The sequence below is a fragment of the Odontesthes bonariensis genome, chromosome 3 (genome assembly GCF_027942865.1).
Source record: "Odontesthes bonariensis isolate fOdoBon6 chromosome 3, fOdoBon6.hap1, whole genome shotgun sequence".
NCBI classification, from domain to species: Eukaryota; Metazoa; Chordata; class Actinopteri; order Atheriniformes; family Atherinopsidae; genus Odontesthes; species Odontesthes bonariensis.
Genome location: NC_134508.1, coordinates 33,894,302 through 33,914,998, shown reverse-complemented (window position 1 = coordinate 33,914,998; position 20,697 = coordinate 33,894,302). Strand labels below are relative to the sequence as shown.

Below are 20,697 nucleotides of genomic sequence, written 5' to 3'. Positions count from 1 at the left end.
ATGTGCTCAGGAACACTTCCAGAAACCACTGTCTGTGAGAACAGCTTGCCTTGCCATGCACAAATGCAAGTAAGAAGCTCTATCATGCAAAGAAGAAACCTATGTGAATGCCATCCAGAAACGCTGCCATCTTCTCTGGACCATGGTTCATTTAGAGTGAACTGAGGAAAAGTGTAGAATTGTTTTGTCATTAGACAAATCAAAATTTAAAATTCTTTTTAGAAATCACAGACGCTGCGTCCTCCGGACAAAGAAGGAGTGGGACCATCCATGAGATTTGTAAATCACTGCATTCCGTTTTTAATTATACATTAAACAGTGGTCAAACCTTTTAGGAATTGGGGCTGTACAATGGAATATTTTTACATGTTGAGAAAACCAAAATGAATCAGTTAAACTCTTTAAAAGCACACGACATACCGGTAATTTCTCCCCTTCCTGTGAGAGAACGGCCAAAATCTTGTTATATTTCGTTGGATGAAACTCTGCTTCGTTGACATTGTCAAACACTCCAAGGAGATGAGACTGAAACACAATTGTATCAAAATTGACTTTTGTCAAGTGATAAAATGTCAACTTGAAAGTTATCCAAGTAAAACTTAAAGAGGTCATAGTGATTATTTGAATTTTCATTTTAAGACATCATGCAAACATTCAGATGTATGGCTGTAATTTATATTAATTACTTAACTGAATATATAAATAAATGAATTTAAAAATGATATATATCTATATATAGGTATATGTATATCCATATATTCATAGTGACAACAATGTTCAAACTCATTCTAACCTGAATTGTATGAGAGTCGCTGGCTTGTCCAAGGATTTCCAAAAGAGATGGATCGGATACAAAGAAGAATCTTGGAAAAAGGAGCCTCTTCTTCTCAAGGTAACTGTTAAATTAGAAATACGTAACATCAACACCCACTGCACTGGTATAACAACAATCTATTTAATTCTGCACATCTTATTTTTTGAGTCAATCTAAAGTATTTGGACTAATGTTGTTCGTAAAGAATTACCCCGCAAGAGATTTCTGACAGAGCTCTAGCTGTTTCTGAAGCTCGGGTAGGTGATGCCCTAACATTGGGTCACCCACACAGCAGTCCACCACTTTTGGCACCTTCTGAGCACGCTGCATGACCTTAATCCAGGACTTGTCGATATCTTGAAAGCGTTTTGCCTCCTGTAATAGAAAAAAAAAGGGCGGTTTGAATTTTACTTAAGGAAGCATTCTAAGGTGTAGTTTTCCTCAGGATAGAAAGCATGAACTGCACCTGTGGGAGGTCTTTGGCGATGTCACCCCCAACAAACACAGCTTCCAAGTAGATCCACAAGTTTTGCACAATAACCCACTGTTCAATGACTTCCGATGATGTTGAAAGATTGGAGAGCCAATCCTGGATCTCTGTTTTGTAGTATGCACTGTACCTGTACGAAGCAGATAAGGACACAAGCTACTTAAAACTTTAAAGGTGTTGTAAAATGCTGTTGGTAAATGTCAAATCTGTTAAGAACAAGATAAGTTTATTTCTACTTCTTCCTCTTTAACTAAGTGCGTACATTCACTTTAGTTTAACAGACTTTCATTATATTGTTCCGGAGTTCAAGGCTCCTTAGGAACTGATTTAATCAGTGGAATGTAAATCTGAAGCTGTTGTTAACTTGTATTACCTGTTGCTTAGCAGTGAGCCCAGTACCATCAAGCTATCCTCCAGGATGGTAAGAATCTCTGCTGTCTCTGCCCCCTTCAGCATTAGTTCTCCTCTATCCTTGAATGTCATCAAACTAAGGGTCTGACCAGACCACAAGTCTTTTACCTGTGACAATTTGGCCTCAATATCCTTCTCTTTTACAGCAGATATGGAGATGTCCTATGAATGAAGAAAGCCAGGCTAAGGAGGTTAGACACATACAAAAAGAAGAAATATTGTTGCTAGAACTGTGGAATTAAATGTATTCAAACTTCCAGCGAACCTCAATATCATCCTTGTACTTCAGCAAAGGGGCTTCCATGATGTTCTTCAGCATAAAGGTTTTGGACTCCACCTCAAATTGGTGTCCAGTTAAGTCTCCAATCCGGTCCCAGTGTCTCCGCATCATGGATTTGTTTGCCATCAATTCCAGCAGCGGGCACGACTCATTGAAATCATCAATGGTCCTCTTTAGGTCAAGGAAGGCTTGCCAGTCCTTTAGTGCTTTGGGCAGCTTCCGGCACCTACAAATAGAGATGATAAACAATATATCTATCACAGGAATACAAAAGAAATCAAAAATACAATGCTGGCACAAAGCAGGTTGTAATGGCTCAGAAATACTCCACCTATTCTGAAATTCCACAAGTTCTGCATTGATCTTTTCAATGTCCACGTCTGTCCACAGGATTTTATAGTACCCACTGATCTTACTCATCACTGTATCATACAGGCCGTAGAGTTTCCGAAGCAGCTCAAGCTCTTTTCTAAAAAAAAAAAAGGAAAAATCCTTAAAAGATATTACAATCTTTGTTAGTTAATATTAATGGAATTTTCATTGATGGCTCTGATAGAAAGCTTTGTCAGGATAGTAACAAACTTCTTCTGGTGTAGAAAGTTATTCTCCGTAACAGGTAAGCCGAGAAGTTGCTCCCCAGAAGTATATGTGGTGAAATTTCTCCACAGTTCATCAAATCTAGCCTGAGTAAAAAGAACATTTTTTGGCAATAAAATTAGATTCAGCAAACGAGAAGAAAACTGCCATGTTTATAAAACCAAAACCAAAATTCAAATTAAATGTAATTTCACATTTTTGTACTGCTGTTTCATGTAGTTTGTAGTCTTTTGATTTGAATTTCTTTTCAATTTGTCTTTATAAGTCTCTATCAAAATAGATAATCTTCCACTCAAAATAAAGCTAAAGGCTTTTCTTCTTCTTCCTCACATGTTTTAAGCGTAAAACATTAACTGGAATATAGAACGGTGAGAGTGAGCAGTAATGGTACCTGAAAGGCTTGCAGCTGCCTGCTGGCTACTTGTGGAGGAATTCCTTCAACCATTGGGCCTTCCTGAAATGCAGGATCATATGAGCTGATAAGAACGTCTACATTTTTCCAAACACCCATAGAAACAAGGTCATTCACAGATTACTTACAGAGTCGTATTCTTCCTTAAAAGAGTAAACATCCTTCTCGAAAACAGCAACACATTCCACAAGGTTTCGTTTGAACTTGGGCTGCATGCAAACCAGCTCATCTTGCACTGATCTCTGAGAAAATCCGAGTTCAAAATTCATTATCGAAGCTTTGTTACAGAGGAACACATCATGAAAAAAATCATTTAAAGAAAAAAGCCTGAATGTCTTGATAGTACTAACAGCTTTAGACTGAAGTTGTGTGAAGAGATGCCTCAGATTGTACACTCCTTCTGCTTCTCTTTTGGTCACTTCTGCTTCATTTTTGGTCAATATTTCAAAGGCTTCCTGTAAACAACATTATTTCATGTTTCTTATCAGTCTGCAATGTTTGCAACTGTAAAGGTCAAAGAGGGAGCTCTGCTTAAGGTACTGTATATGTCTAAAAAAATGAATGACCGTCCTAGTCATACCTCAATAGAAATTAATGTCATATCAGTCTGAATTTCAGCATCTCGAAGCTTTGACAGGGTGCCCATGGCATGACGCACATCTTCCAGATTAGAAACAGAATGCGATACTTGTACAAGGTATTTGTTGATGTGTAAACTGATGTTAATCATTTTCTTCTTGTAATCCTCCTTCAAGTATCTGCAGATCAGTTTCTTCCAGGCTTTGGTCTCAGCCATCAATGCCTTCTTTAATAAACCTAAAAAAAGGAAAGAGAAAGAATTTCCCATGTAAAGCTTGAATCACTCCTTTAAAACACCAAATTAAAAAAAAAAACTAGCAAAGGCTAACATGTGACGGTACAACCAATATCATGGGTTTTCCAATCAGCATTTACCCTGAAAAAGATTGTACACCCTCCTTCAGTTTTAAGGTTTAACAGATCATAATGGATAAATCCTCTGATCCTTACCAGGCCGTAGATACAGTGCCTTGTGAAAGTATTCGGCCCCCTTGAACATTTCAACCTTTTGCCACATTTCAGGCTTCAAACATAAAGATATAACATTTTATTTTTTTGTGAAGAATCAACAACAAGTGGGACACAATCGTGAAGTGGAATGAAATTTATTGGATGTGTCAAACTTTTTTAACAAATAAATAACTGAAAAGTGGGGCGTGCAATATTATTCGGCCCCTTTACTTTCAGTGCAGCAAACTCAGGCCACAGTTACACATAGCCGGGTATTTAGAGAAACGAATATTTCCCCCCCTCCGTTTTCAATAATAACATCGTGCACACAACATCGTTTTCAAAAAACTTGTCATTTACATCAACCCGCATAAAAGCGCGAATAAAGCCATGCAAGCCAATCAAAATCCTCAGAATCGAGGACTTTCCTCATGTGAAGGAGGAGGTAACGCGAGCAAATATCACAACAAAACTGAAGGCAATAAGAGGGAAATATAGACAGTCAGTGGATACTGGACGCAGGAGAGCCACGGAAAAGTGATGCTCCTCTATTTTGAACTGTGCGAGCAGGTTTGGGGTGGCAAATGCAATAAGGCCAGAATCGTTTGCACAAACGTAAAAATTAGTAGAACTTTAACATCATCCATGATAATCCTGATCAGTAGCCAAACAAACTGTAAACATAAGGCGCTCGCATGACGTTAAGCATTTTCTGGCGCATAATGTGACGTTTAAGAACCTAGAACGCCGTTTCTCCCAGTTGACACGGCAACACATAACCGGCGTTATCAGACATCTCCACTTTGGCCGGAGGTTTTAGAAATAATCGTTTTCTGTGATAAAAACGGGGTTTTGGTGTAAATGAGAGGCCAAACCGCAGGAAAATATCTGCGTCTTCCTATTGTGTAAACGGGGCCTCTCTCCAGAAGTTCAGTGAGGATCTCTGAATGATCCAATGTTGTCCCAAATGACTGATGATGATAAACAGAATCCACCTGTGTGTAATCAAGTCTCCGTAGAAATGCAGCTGCTCTGTGATAGTCTCAGGGTTCTGTTCAAAGCGCAGAGAGCATCATGAACAACAAGGAACACACCAGGCAGGTCCGAGATACTGTTGTGGAGAAGTTTAAAGCCGGATTTGGATACAAAAAGTAGGGATGGCCGGTGAAGCCTCATGAAGCTTCCACAGAGTTCATCTGATTGTGCCAGGAAATGAACCAAAGTTTCGGGGCTTTGAAACCACACAGAACAGTGGAATCTGGTGGTGCACCGCAAGTATCATCTGCTTCAACCAGCCTCATTGTCCTTGTTATACTTTAATATGTACAAAATAAAAAGCGTAAAAGAAAGAAAATTGTGATTTTATATGACAAGTGCTTGTGTTACATTGAAAGTGGCTAGTAGTTCTACTAGAACTACTAGCCACCGTACCTTGAAACCTTTATCTTCCACAATAGAAAATGGTTGCACATCCATAACAATCATATCCACCCACACAGAATCAAGCTTTTGCTTCCTTGACACTACAAAAATAAAATTCTGCATATCAAGAAAATAAACGCAGGGCAAACTTGTAAAATGCTGGGTTCAAACTCATAACCTTTGGATGCAAAAGCCACTAAGCTAATCACTGAGCTATCAGTTAAGTGACTGCGTCAACCCACCATCTACATGATGTCTAGTTAAAGACATCATCCATAGCTAAGAATAATAGTACACTTTAGTTGTTTTAAATAATTCAGAAACACTTTGCGTAATTAACACACCTTTCTGTCAGAACACAGACAGAGAGGCGTTTGGTACACGGGACACAGCTGTGTAATAATGGCCGCAAGCGCTTTGTTTGTGATATGTGCTAAATAAACAAGTCCAAAATGAATGTATTGTCCTACATAACTTAGATTCTTAAATGTGCTGCCCCCTTATTTTAAGAAGAGAACTATATTAGCATGCATACCCATAATAATAATAAAGCTTATATTTACACTTGAAAAACAAAAACTAGCAAACATCTTACATCACACAATAGTATATTGTACAATAGTAGGGGTGGGCGGTATGGCCTAAAATGTATACCCCGGTAAAATTTGAGCCACTGACGGTATACGGTATATACCGCGGTATGGTACTTTTGTATATAAATTACAACAGAACAGTTTCTCAGTGGTTACCATAGCACCAAATAAACACTTTCAATCAGGATTTTTGCAGCAATATTAAATTAAATTTATTGTGCAAAACAGAAAACACAGGAAATATAAAAAATATATACGTTATATTTATATTTAAAAAACAAGAAAAGGTACATTTCCTCGAATAAACTCTGTGAGAGAAAAGCCGCTGCCTCTTGGATAACGGAACTTTCATAGGCGCCTTCCACTTATTCAACATGCTCAAATATGCGTCATGTTTCAGACACCCCATTTGTGCATGTTAAACTGCTTGTTAATACGATGAGTGTTTTATTACTTTCCATGTCTTCCAAAAGAGAAAATAATCAGGATTTTGAGGATGTTACCGTTACACACCAGCTGAGACGCAGGGTAGCAAAACATTATGGGCGTGAAAACGAAACTTAGAAAATCGGCTCGGCGCATGCGCAAAACCACAAAGTAGCAAATCTCGACAAGTAGGAGAAATCGACAGAACACCGGCTTTGACTCGTTTCATATTCCGGAGCATGGTTACCCCGCAGGTGGTAAAACAAATTACTCGTGTTACCTTGTCTTGCAATTACTGTCGCACGGCATATCCAAGCGGATGTTCAAAACTTTGCATTACTGCCATCTACAGGACTCATGAGCTATTGCGGTATAAGGTATGGCAAAAAAATCTCTACCATTGGTGAAAAATACCGCATAAGGTATGATACCGTGCATACCGCCTACCCCTATACAATAGTATCACCTTATTAGGAGAAACCAAGGTGAAGTGATCCCAAGCCACAAAACGTTTCTTGCCAGAAGCCATGGAAAAGAGCAATGAATTGAATTCAATTCTGACAGGGCAACAGAACTGGTTGGGAAACCAGTTTGGGATTCATTCTCCTTTTATAGAGAATAGCGCGCCCAAGTGTTCAAACGATGAGAGACCTCTGAACCGTGGTTCCACCAAACAATGCATTCGGCGCTTCGGACGTCATCAATCACGTGATTAGCGCCATTTCATACACGCCCCGGAACATTGTGCCGAACCACTTTGCTTCACGAAGATGAAACGAGCGCCGAAGCGTCCGTGTCAAACGAGCCATCCCTAACAAAAAGATTTCCCAAGCTTCCCAAGGAGCACTGTGCAAGCAATCATACTGAAATGAAAGGAGTATCAGACCACTGCAAATCTACCAAGACCCGGCCGTCCCTCCAAACTTTCATCTGGAACAAGGAGAAGACTGATCAGAGATGCAGCCAAGAGGCCCATGATCACTCTGGATGAACTGCAGAGATCTACAGCTGAGGTGGGAGAGTCTGTCCATAGGACAACAATCACACGTACACTGCACAAATCTGGCCTTTATGGAAGAGTGGTAAGAAGAAAGCCATTTCACAAAGATATCCATAAAAAGTGTTGTTTAAAGTTTGCCACAAGCCACCTGGGAGACACACCAAACATGTGGAAGAAGGTGCTCTGGTCAGATGAAACCAAAATCCAACTGTTTGGCCACAATGCAAAACGATATGTTTGGCGTAAAAGCAACACAGCTCATCACCCTGAACACACCATCCCCACTGTCAAACATGGTGGTGGCAGCATCATGGTTTGGGCCGGCTTTTTGTCAGCAGGGACAGGGAGGATGGTCAAAATTGATGGGAAGATGGATGGGGCCAAATACAGGACCATTCTGGAAGAAAACCTGTTGGAGTTTGCAAGAGACCTGAGACTGGGACGGAGATTTATCTTCCAACAAGACAATGATCCAAAACATAAAGCCAAATCTACAATGGAATGGTTCACAAATAAACGTATCTAGGTGTTGGAATGGCCAAGTCAAAGTCCAGACCTGAATCCAATCGAGAATCTGTGGAAAGAGCTGAAGACTGCTGTTCACAAACGCTCTCCATCCAACCTCACTGAGTTCGAGCTGTTTTGCAAGGAAGAATGGGCAAGAATTTCAGTCTCTCAATGTGCAAAACTGATAGAGACATACCCCAAGCAACTTGCAGCTGTAATTGCAGCTAAAGGCGGTGCAGTTTTTTATTTGTTAAAAACGTTTGACACATTGAAATTAGTTTCATTCCACTTCACGATTGTGTCCCACTTGTTGTTTTCTTCACAAAAAAAATACATTTTCTATCTTTGTGTGAAGCCTGAAATGTGGCAAAAGGTTGAAAAGTTCAAGGGACCGAATACTTTCGCAAGGCAGCATAGAAGTAAAAAAGAAAAAAAAAAACAACAGCTTACCTGTTGAAAGTTCAGTAGACCCAAAAACAATCTCAGGCTTGATAGCATCAATGTCTTGCTCAACTGAGTCGTAGTACTGGATTTCAGATTTAATCTGAATCAGGGATGGATTGCTACCCATAAATTCCTGTAAAAAAAAAAAAATGAAGACAATTAAACCGTTATCATTATAGGGGAAAAAACAGCCAACATGTCTTCTAGGGAAAACAAACCTGGACTTTGAGGTTCCTGTCCACATTCCAAATCACCCTGAAAGGATCGAAATGCTTCAAAACGTCACTTGCTTGTTCCTTCTGGGAGCTGATTGCAGTTTTCAGATCGACCACAACTTTTTTAATGTCCCTGTGTTCAAAAACACTCTGGAAGAAATTGTTGCCTTTTGTGATGAAAATAGGACAAAAAAAAGGGAAAATAAATTAATTTAAACACAGTTTTAACCAAACGTTGATCTTGACAATTTCATGAACAAAACCAATCCTGTTCAAATGATTGTTTTACTTATCAGACACCTGATTGTCAGATGAAAACAGTAAGCTATTTTGACAATGTCTGTTGTGGGATTTCATTTTTAAAGCAGTATTTGTGCAGCCATTGTATTGTTAAAAGTTACATTTTACGCAGGATAACAGCTTTTTGGGGGATTTAGGTTGCTTGTTGACTGCTGATAAGCTGCATCTTTATACGGTCATTTTCTGGTGGAAACTATAGCAATTGACCTTGTTATCCCATGGAAAGTAGTTTTGTTATCCTCAGATAAAAGTAGAATAAACTCATGATCTCGTGATAATGTCGTCACAATAACTAATTGCAGCCAAGGCCCCTCGCTCCTGTTTACACACACAAGTCAGTGCACTTGAAACATCTTCACAGACTTCTGCATGCTCGTGTCTAACAACTTAAAAAATGTATGATATTAAAACTAATATAATACATGAAAGTTTAAATGAAATAATCCTAATTATAACTGATCAAATGACAATTTATGGGAGATCCCCATTTGCGGACTTGTTTTATCAGGTGTCTGCTGTCATGTATGTGCATGCTGACAGTTAGTAACCTTTGTTCTGTGTGTCATCTTGACTGTACTCCTTCTGCCAAGCAACACCCTTGCTAACCTCCAACACACAGTCAACAAGTTGATTTATGGCCTGTTGGATCTCATCTACATTGGGAATCATTACCTGAGGACAAATATCAGACATAGTAGCAACATTGTAGTGCTTGACAAGACAGGCAAAGAATTAAAGATAATGTATTTCCCCTGACCATAAACCATTGTAGCGAATGAAAATCATCCAACCATGAGTAGAAAGAAAAAAATAACTCACCATATTGGGTTTGTCCAGTTGGGCTTCAGACTGAATCAGTGGGACCACCTTCGGCTTAATCTTTGCCCTCTGGTAAGTGCTAAAATACACATTTATTGATTTTACTCTTTCAGAGGTTATTTCCTTTCTTTGTGATACTGTTCTTCTTATTTAAACCCAGAAATACTCACTTGGTGCCACAAATTCTCCTTTTAAGGATCTCCAGGGATAACTTGGTGCTTTTGACAAGTGCATCGAATACCTTTGTACTGAAGAGTTCATAAAGCTTCTTAAACTCCTGAAATGAGGATTTTTTATTTGAGGCATTAATGCCTGTGTTGGCACACAACAGTTTATAGAAAAGACATGTTTTGCAGTTGGTATCCAATCATACCTTTTCGAACTTGATCTGTTTATCTTTCAATGGACCCTCTAAAAGCCTCTTGCTCTCTCTTGAGAAGGTCACACTCCTCCCTGAAATTTATATATATATGTATAAAAAAAGCTGAGATGCTAATTATACGAAAAGAAAAGTCATTTACATTTGTGCTACACACCTTGAACAGGTTCCTCCACAATCTTGGTGCCTTTTGGTTCATAAATAGCACTTAACACATTACCCAACTCCATAACAGCTCCTTTAACATAACTGCATTTGTAATCCAGTGTCTTTGCCCACTCCTTACAACGGTTCTGAAAAACAAAAGAGGAATAGTTGCACTACGAGCGTTTCAATGAAACAGAATTCAGAGTTCATTGGAAAACTCAAAAGTTTACTCAAACCACGACATCGAGCCTTTGCTCTTTGACAAAGTAATGATTGTTTCAAACTCACGTAATGGATGAAAAACACTTTAACTTCCCTTAATGGATATGGAGAATAAAAATAAGATGGTCATGCCTTATTGTGGTCAACCAGCTGCTGCAGCAAAGATGCACGGCCTTCTGGGAGCTCTATCAGAACAGTCTCAGACATGTCTTTGAGGACATCATCAATTTGTATCTTACAAATATCCTGCACCTGAAAAAGAAAGTGGCATCTAGAAGCGTGGCTTTTGTCCAAGAGAGCTGTCACACCAACCCAAACATATCTGAACAATGTGACATTTAACCTGATGTTGATACTTTTCAGTATCAGTAGAATTTTTATTCATCAACAAACCTTTTTTACAAGATTTTGGAGCTCAGACAGAGCAGTTTCAACATTTTGAAAGAACTTGTCCAGGAGGAGGGAAGACCAGGTCAGCAGCACCGAACCGTGTCGAAGTGCAGATTCCACCTGGACATTTTAAGGATGTAGAATTACAATCAAAAGCTCTTCAGGACACGTCTGCTCGAGACATTTCTCAAATCGGCAAAACCCCTTCCCACTGCCTACAGCAGGGTTCACATTCATCAAGTAACAATGTCCCACTAAAGAAGACGGACCACCTGCCGTACACACGGTATGAAAAGCTTACGTTTTTTATTTTTGAAGCCATCAAACTGTTGAAGTCTGCGGGTATGCTCTCACAAGTGGATTCAAAATCTTCCAGAATGGTCTATAAAAAGGCATACAGGTCAAATTCTCTTAAGTTAAACAATCCCGTAAAAAAAATGTAAATCCCGGTTTACCTTTAGTCTGAGGTGATGGGCATTTATTTTGCTTTCCATCTTGATAAGAAGCGAAGCCTGCGTTGGAACCTTATGCCCCATTTTCAACAAACACTTAGCCTCCCGAATGACTTCGGTTATTTTAGGGTCAAAGTTGACGACTAATTTTCCAGTATTTGGGTGGCGAACCAGCAGGGTAATGTTCAAGACTGTTATACGGAACAGAGAAAGCTCGTTTTAACAGTGTGCAATAATGGAATCGACAGGGGCTGTTTTCTGCCATTAGTGTCAAATTATGACATCAGAACAAGAGAACCAACCGTGATCTAGTTTGGAAACTTTCTCCATCCACGTTTCGTGTTGAAGAAGCTCAAAGTCGACCAACATAGCTGCAGTCCCATTGTACATTCTGACCACATCTTGTCCCACGGGACTACATAGGATGTCCGAGTTTTCCTGCAAAGGAAGGGAGATTTGATCGTCGTTAAAATGTCACTGTGAAGTATAACTGTAAAGTTGTTTTGCTGATAGAAACTGTGTCTCACTTTCATGTACAATATCGGCTCCTCTATCTTCTTATAGAGGTGTCTGACCCAACCAATCCTGCCAGCCACTGGTGGCATATTTCTGGATAATGGAATGTCATCCTTCTGATTGTCAAAGACCTGCAATTGAAGTTTACAAAACATACTGAAATCATTAACAGTTTTCTTCCATTTTCAATTCAAAATGTTTCACTCATCTGAAGATTTCTTTCAGCTTAATACGTTTAATAAGGTTTATTGTTTGGTATCTAAGCCCAAGCAAACTGAATACCTTTTTCACAAACTCCACCTCTGAAGCAAAGTGCTGAAGAATAACACCCAAAATGTTGGAAATGTGAGTTGCAAGACAGGGAAGGTTCAGCTTCTGAAAACTATCAAAACAAATTTCATAGATTGCTTATATTTTTTCCTTTTAATGCCACAGTTAGAATAGAGTCTTCATGTCATACTTCCAAATTCTGCAAATTGTACTGACCGCTGTAGCAGGCAAAGAGCTTGCTGAGATGAGATGATGTTTGAGAAGTACGAACACATAAATGCCTGGAGCTGACTCTGTGGAAAAGGACAAGATTGTGGGGATACTCTGAGAATACAACGTCAATATTATTTTCTTTTTTCAGCTTCAAGCTGTGTCGATACAAGCAGTAGATCCTCATTCCTCAGAGATTCTACAATCTTACTAGTCCTTCTTTCTGTTCCTAAACGTGTAATTCTTTTAAGTGTGGCCATGTGTGAATGCAACGGCTGTTTGGAGTAAATGAGTGTTGCTGTGATGTTGCACGTATGAACCTGTTCCCAACTTTCACTAAAGATCTTCATCTGGTTGAGGCTTCCTGAAAAAATGAGCTTGAACCAACATTTGGGTACAAGCTGTAGATTACACTTACCTCAATGTGGCTCATTTGAGCCATGAACTTCACAAAATCAGTTTCAAATTCAGTCGTCCTCGGGGACAACATGTCATACTTCTTCCTTTTCAGATTCATGGACACAGTGTGGAATTGTCTGGCTGATTTCTCAATGCCTTCAATGTTTGACTTTTCAAGAGATTCAAATGTCTTGAACACTGTGATTATTTTCTTGATCTACAAAAGACAATATTCGTCGTCACATTGCAAGGCCTCATGATAGAAGTGGGATGGAGATTTAAGAGAATGAACAAAGACAACACCTTTTCAAGTTGCTTGCAGAAGCTCTCAAACTTGCAAAAAATCTGCATCTCTGAAACCTCAAGGAATGTTTTCCCAGTTTCTTCCATTACTTGTACCTTTTTTTTCTGGAAACAGGTCTGATACTCCTGATATAAGCATGTACAGACCTGCCAAAGATAAAAGAAACATGATGACAGCTACAGTCTACTGATGTCAAAATGTGTAATCTTAAGCCTTGGTAATAATAACCCAAATGTTTAGTAATATCAGCTTCAGTCACCTGCATTTTTCTGATGAGTTTTTCAGCATCTTGATCCCATATAAGACAACTGCCATCGTCAGTAATGTAGGATCTGCATGCTGTGACCATCTGATTTGTGATCTGGAAAAGTGGTCAGTTGTGTGGCTACAGTTTTACAAAGGGAGCTGGATCCTTGCACTGCGTCTTCTCATGAAAGTTACGTTTTCCGGTGACAACTTAAATATTTCAGAAACTGAACACACTTCACTTACTTTGACAAGCAGCGCAGACATCTTTTCGCTTGTATTGTAATATAGTGAAACACGGTAAATCATGTGAATGGCACTGATGACCTTCGGCACATTTTCTGTCATGGAAACCTGAAATCACATTTCAGGATTTAGGAGGGTCAATGAAGATGAATTATCATCTATTTCTACACTTAAGTTTGCCAAACTTCCAAACTTTTTACTAATTCTTTGTTAAAAAAAATGTATATAAGTTGTCTAAATAATGGCTGCCTGGATAGTACAAAACAATGTAATAAGGACATATTAATTCAGTGTTACCAAACACAAACTATTCATTAGAATCAAACTGTTAAATGTACATACGGGGTCACTGTTGTACAGAGGATGTAAGACTTTCTCAAGTGTTGACAAGAATTTGAAATTGTCTTTTGCCTCATTGACACGATATGTTATCCTCGTGTCGAGATCCCGCCACACCTGCACGGGTACAAGACTGCGTTAATAGGAATCCATTGATTGATTTAATAAATCTAGTCATTCACAAATGATCTTAGCATAGGATTTTATCAGAATACATGAAATAATTCAGGACTAGGCTCAGATGTGACACCAACACTTTCCAGTGAAATGAAACAGTGCCTACTCAGCATCATCTTAATGCAGAACGGCTACATACTGTACTGTGTTAACAAATAATCATTTCCAAAAACTATTTTTTTCATACATCTGTGAAGATCACCTACATGCAGTGAACACTGAATCCATGATCATTGCAAGCTATCCAACGTCGATATCTTCTACATTGCAATTTTCAGGCATTTGTCATGATTTATGTATCACAGACTGTTTTTAATTTCTCTTTACATGCAGCAAACCTTAACTACATACACTAAAACTGATACAAAGTGAAAATGTTCAATAGCTTTGGTATTACTCTGTGTACATTGAACACTTGTGTCAGTACCTTCATTATTTTGGAATGGTTGAGATGGAGCACCATCACCACCGCCTTACACTCTGGGCTTTTGATGTGATCGATGATAGAGTTGTACTGTAAAGACATTCGTTTCCAGTGTTCTAACTCACTCAGTGGTCCGGCAGAATCATCCTCTTTCCTCAACAAATCACTCTCCATCAGGACCTGATGACAATGGATACATCACCAACATCACCATTAAGCTTTGCTGTCTGAGCAATCCTATCATATTCCCAATCTTCCATAACTATCTAATCCATCTTGGCCTGATGTCACCATCTCTAACCAATGAGCTTTGTGCCTATCACAGTCATCGCAAATTCATTTTTAGCATTTAACAGCACAAATTAAGGTTGTTGGATCAAATATAAACTCTGAAATCTACCAACCTGCTCGATTTGTTTGCACCATTGCATCAGAATTTCTTCCAGCCGTTGCACCATGTCAAAGTTGGCAGCCGCAGCTTTCATATCATCCAGACAGGCCAGTTTAGACAAGTCAATATCTGTGACTGTTTTCAGATGAACGACGCTCTCATTGCTCCTCTGGATATCTGAAGTATAAATAAGACAAAGTACAAAATCATCAGTACTGGTTACAAACCATCTTTTGGTTACAGTATTGCTTGTTATTGTGTACTTCAACATAAGATGGTTTTAAATCAGTTGAGTAAGATTTGCCCGAGAGATGGAGCTTAAAGTTACAATCTTTCTAAAGAGCCACCCTCCAATAACTTATTCACATTCAGTTGGCAATAAATGTGAAACATTCTTACCATCTAAAGAGTTCAAAAAATGTTTAAAGGAATAGAAGAAGTTCTTTTTAAGTTTTGCTCCATGTCTAGACTTGTCTACAGCTCCCCAGTTCTGTCCTGTAGTAAGGGCTGGAAGCAGTGCATCGTAGGAATCCCTTATTCCTTTCAGGAGGCCATCCCTGGCATCAATCATTGAGAAAAAGATTTCCTGCAAGGCATCAAGAAAAGACAACCCATCACTTAATGAAATCCGAAGCAGAAAACATTTCAACTGTGAGGGAGAAACATGATTTGGTTTGAGATGTTAGGGTTCTCATGAAAATGTGCTCTTGCTTCGAACTACTGACTGACATTACATCAGCTGTGCCAAACTTTGGTACCTGATAATGCATCTGGTTGAGATAGCAGAGTACACAAATATAGAGAGCGTGATTTCTGTAAATCACGTAAAGAACATAAACCACTTCATTTGAAAAAATAACAAGCAATCAGCTCTGTAAATTCATATGAATTGACCCCACAGAGGTTGAAAAAAGAAACGTTCAGATTATAAACCAGCGGCCAAAACGCACAGCAGCTCACACCTCACATCTGGGCAACAGGAAAAACCAGAGCAGACTAAAAATGAATGTAAACGTGTCAGTCCAAGGGAATGAAATCAAACTTCTCAAAGCCAGACTAATATACGCAGATAATGCAGTTGGGAGTCGAATCCATCCTGCATGTATACACTCAACTAGACTTAATATATTCTCAGCGCTTCACAGATCTTATCCAGGAAAAAGGTAGAGAAGAGGAGGGCAACAAAAAAGAAGAATCACAAGGAGATGCATGCATTTGTAAAAACAAGTAGACCGTCCACATCAAAGTCCGCCATCTTTTTACATAAGACGCCCCCTCCCACGCTCAAGACGAGAAACAAGTTTGAAGCCAACACAGCACACCATGTCGGTGAGTCGTTACTCTGTAAACGGTGTTTCCGTAGATCAAAGGCTCCTCAGTAAACAGCCATTTTTTGTACGGTGGGGTGTTTGTCTGTGGAGGTTTTACTGCTCGCGTTAGTTTAACATAGTCATCAAATAACGTTGTGGAGCACATAACATTAGCTAACTGCTAATAATGCATTAAACTCCTAACATAACCTTAGTAAAGTAAAATATGTTTGGTTTTAATCCTTAGGTTAAAAAGACCAACAAATGAATAACTTTAAAGGGGAACTCCGGGGCATTTGAAGCGTGTTTCCATTGCTAGAGTTTGTCAAATAATGATAGTATGACACAGAGAGGTGCGTATCTGCGCTCCCTGTGTGGAGATTGCTCTGTCCGCACAGCATGTCATGCGAGGCTAATACGTGGTGGCTAAGGGGCAAGCGCTAACCCTTCCACGTAAAACAACAACTTGCACACTGCAGAAACGTCACACCTCTTTATAACCCATCCGACAATAAAGTCACAAGCCTTACCATCAAAACCATATGCATGGTTCTCACATTACTGGCATGGGGACGTTACAAAAAAACTTTATAAACAGCATGTAACTCACCGGCTGGTTGTAGGCTCGCGCATGTGAAAGCCCAAAAGAGTCGATGGAGAATAATCCCATATACAAAACAATTATATTCTCTAGAAAAACTGCGTTCAAGTATTTAAAACATTACAACAATACATGCCCAGTAATATTGTTGTAATGTTTTAAATACTTGAACGCAGTTTTTCTAGAGAATATAATTGTTTTGTATATGGGATTATCCTCCATCGACTCTTCTGGGCTTTCACATGCGCGAGCCTACAACCAGCCGGTGAGTTACATGCTGTTTATACAGTTGTTTTGTAACCTCCCCATGCCAGTAATGTGAGAACCATGCATATGGTTTTGATGGTAAGGCTTGTGACTTTATTGTCGGATGGGTTATAAAGAGGTGTGACGTTTCTGCAGTGTGCAAGTTGTTGTTTTACGTGGAAGGGTTAGCGCTTGCCCCTTAGCCACCACGTATTAGCCTCGCATGACATGCTGTGCGGACAGAGCAATCTCCACACAGGGAGCGCAGATACGCACCTCTCTGTGTCATACTATCATTATTTGACAACCTCTAGCAATGGAAACACGCTTCAAATGCCCCGGAGTTCCCCTTTAAGAACATTGTGCATTATCAAAGATCACTTCGCCATCCTAAATGGCTTGTGTATAAACAGTGTTTATTAGTGAATTAACTTTTTTATTAGAGATTCTCTTTGTATGACAATAACTGGACGTGACAGCTGTAACAATGTTATTATTGTGATGTAATACGTTGCTACACACACTGCCATGAGGTGAGCTGCTCAGGGAGGGAACCCGGAGGTTTAAGGAAGATGCTAAGCTAAGACGTAGCTGTGCCATTTTTATCTTTTGTCTTGTTCAATAAAGTTTCCAGAAGCAAGGGTAACACTTTAATCATCAAGTTTGTATAGAGTAGTGATAAAGAATAAGCTGAAACAAAAGCTTTTCTATAAAGTGATTACATCTTTTGATATGACACATAACACAAGAATAAATACTTAACAATTACTGAGACACGCCACCTTTGACCTTACCTCGTGTATGTTTTCTGGGTTCACAGGAATGTCCACTCTGGTCCGTGTGAAGGAGCAGCAGATCCCTGTGAGGCACGTTTTTGCTAAATTGGCTAAAAACAGCCTCATTGCTTTGCCCCCTTTGCTTGGTCCAGGATATACGCGCCCACATTCTGAAATCAAATCCAAATGGTTTTGTAAGAGATGAAAAAACATTCCAGTTCATAATGTTGTGTGGAATATCTGGGTCTTTATCATGCAAGATAATCAATCAAATTTGATTAGAAGACTTTCCCTAAAATTGTATCATCTATCGGTATTTCAGTTTTTCGAAAATAGGACGTTTTTCCTATTTTACTTCAAAAAAAATACTAGTATATAAAACCCGGCATAACAGCTGTCAAACGGAAAAAATTTCAATTAAAATAAGCATGGACAGTCTTTCCAATTGAAGACTTTCCAGATTTCTTCATACCTATTCCTGGGACTTCGGACTCCTGATACACAAACGAAATGGTTTTGCTGCCCCCCGAGGCGAAGAAATGATCAAAAGCGAGCAGCTAGTCAGCAAGAAAAAAGGAAGAACACAAAAACATTATTAATCATTGCATCATATTACGATGCAAGTATAAAACAACCAAAAACAAAACATAACCTTGGAACGAAACGTTTAGAAAGCATCACACCAAACTGAAGAAAAAGCCACAAAAATAACGCGTTATGAATCAATCCCACAAAACCTCAGCTGATCACCTGACTTCTGATTTGTGTTGGTGAGATATTTCTGCTTTTGATAGCATTAGTACCAGTTTGGAGTCACACTGAGGAGGAACTTACTGAAGGAGAATCCAAAACAAATTCCTCCACCTCTGTTGGTGCCAAAGACAGCCGGTCAGCCAGGATGTCAATCATGTACTTGTGTGCAGGGGTGAGCAGCTTTTTCCTCTCTTCTCTTGCCTGCTTATGTTTGGCCTGAAGGAAGACAAGAGTCGTAAATAGTGTAGAAGTGTATTTGCTCTACGTAACTAGAGCTGTATCTCAACGAATAAGCTGAATCAAATGGGCTGCTTTAATTCTAAAAAGAAACAACTGAAACTTACCTGAGACACACACTTGTTTGCTTTTGGATTGGGTGTGTCCATCATAACGATGTCTGGAAGGGAGAATCACCCCTTAAGCCGTAATACTCAACGGTTCCCTTTATTCCCTCTGAGAAAACACTATTAGCCACTAATGTTGTTGATTTATCAACTTTTTCCTGTAATTCAGTAAATAAAATGCATACAGTGACATCAACAGTCTCCTCAGTTCCTAAGCGCTGGATGTGCAACATCTGATCCATGTTTCAAACATTTTTAAAAGTAATTCCTTCAAATTCAAAGGAGCAGGTAATTACAAACAAATGTTTTTATTGTGTTTCTATATTATTTAAACTTACTTTGGTGAGGTTCCTGATCAATTTGAGCATGAATAAACGCTAATTATTTTTCTTTCTAGCTGATAAGGTATGTTAGCTCAACCGTTACGTCTCAGTTTATGTTGTTTGTTCATTCACTTTTTCAAGTTTGATATTCTGCTCTTACCGAAACTTTATCATCCGACGTATTTGTAGCTTCCAATGTTCAGCTTTTCTTCTTGTGTCGTTTCTGAGTTTCTGAATTATTGGACCATGGAAATATTTTTCTCCAGCCGTTGAGAACTGCTACTGATTCCAAACGTTTATTTAACCGTTTTTTTGGTTTTGTTTTTTTTAACTTCCTTTTAAACGTTGAGATGTCACGACCGTTGGCGCGTGGATGACGTAGGACTGTTGGATGAGCTAACGTTTTAATAATTAGCTCTCACACTCTGTTTTTAATGGGTTGCTTAAGAATTACAAGTATATGTCCAAGATTTTTTTTTTTTCCTGAGCCATTACCCAAATTTTGTTCACAGTAAAGTTTTGTTTTGATTGTCAAGAGCTACCACACGCAGTGTGGTGTACAGTAATGGGACAAAAACATTTATTTGAATGTCAGCTGATGAAATTTTTATTGTCACAGTCAAAACAATAAATAGATAAATGTGATGATAAAGAATGAATAAAGGGTTGTTTTAAGTTAAAGTTGTAGACAAGAATGACCTCTAGTATCTGTCATTATGGCTGTGAACCTGAAGAACCCTCTGGCTGAAGTCCTTCCATTGTCAGTGTAAAGCAGGGGTAGGCAATTAGTGGCCCGCCATCAATTATATCTGGCCCGCAAGATGGAATTTTTGAAATATGATTTTTGAAAGATATTTTTCAAACCTCATGTTTTATCGCCTGTTTCATGAGAGATGCCAGGAGATGCAACATTCAGCCTAATAACAGTGTATAGAAGAAAAAAATGTTTTAAATTAAAAAAAATGAAATGCATTTATGTAAATCCACAATAGAAAAACATGGCCATGGCCCGTAATACCATTGTCAGAAAAAAATTGGCCCAGGTCCAAACTTAATTGCCGACCCCTGGTGTAAAGTGTGTGTATTTATTGGACGGGGGGGGGGGGCAACTAGTGCATAGCCTTTGAGGACAAAGAGATACATATTTCTAGGTACCAAACTCGACAAAATGTCTTCCGTCACAATTTGACCTTCTCCTTACACAGGCCTGTGACTGGCCAAGTTTTAAGAGGTATTATCAAATCCCACATAGCCTGTCCCTTATTCTTGAATGGATAGACTCTATGGTTTAGCGCAACTGCTCTGCAGAAAAATCAACAACAACTTTGTAGTCTTGTTTCAAAATAGACATAAGAATCAGCACCCTCAAAGCAGCGTTCCCAGAGCCTTCATACTCTTAAGGCTGTTCAAGGGCACACAGCCTCGTGTCTTTTGGTCATATTCCCATCCACACAACCAGCAACCTCAAACTGA

The 20,697-nt window shown here is 39.1% G+C and overlaps 1 pseudogene; it reads right to left on the bottom strand.

The window, feature by feature from the left end:
- The window catches only part of LOC142376961 (dynein axonemal heavy chain 8-like), a 38,944-nt pseudogene extending 20,001 nt beyond the window's left edge, over positions 1-18,943 (bottom strand).
- Between the last annotated feature and the right edge of the window lie 1,754 nt (positions 18,944-20,697).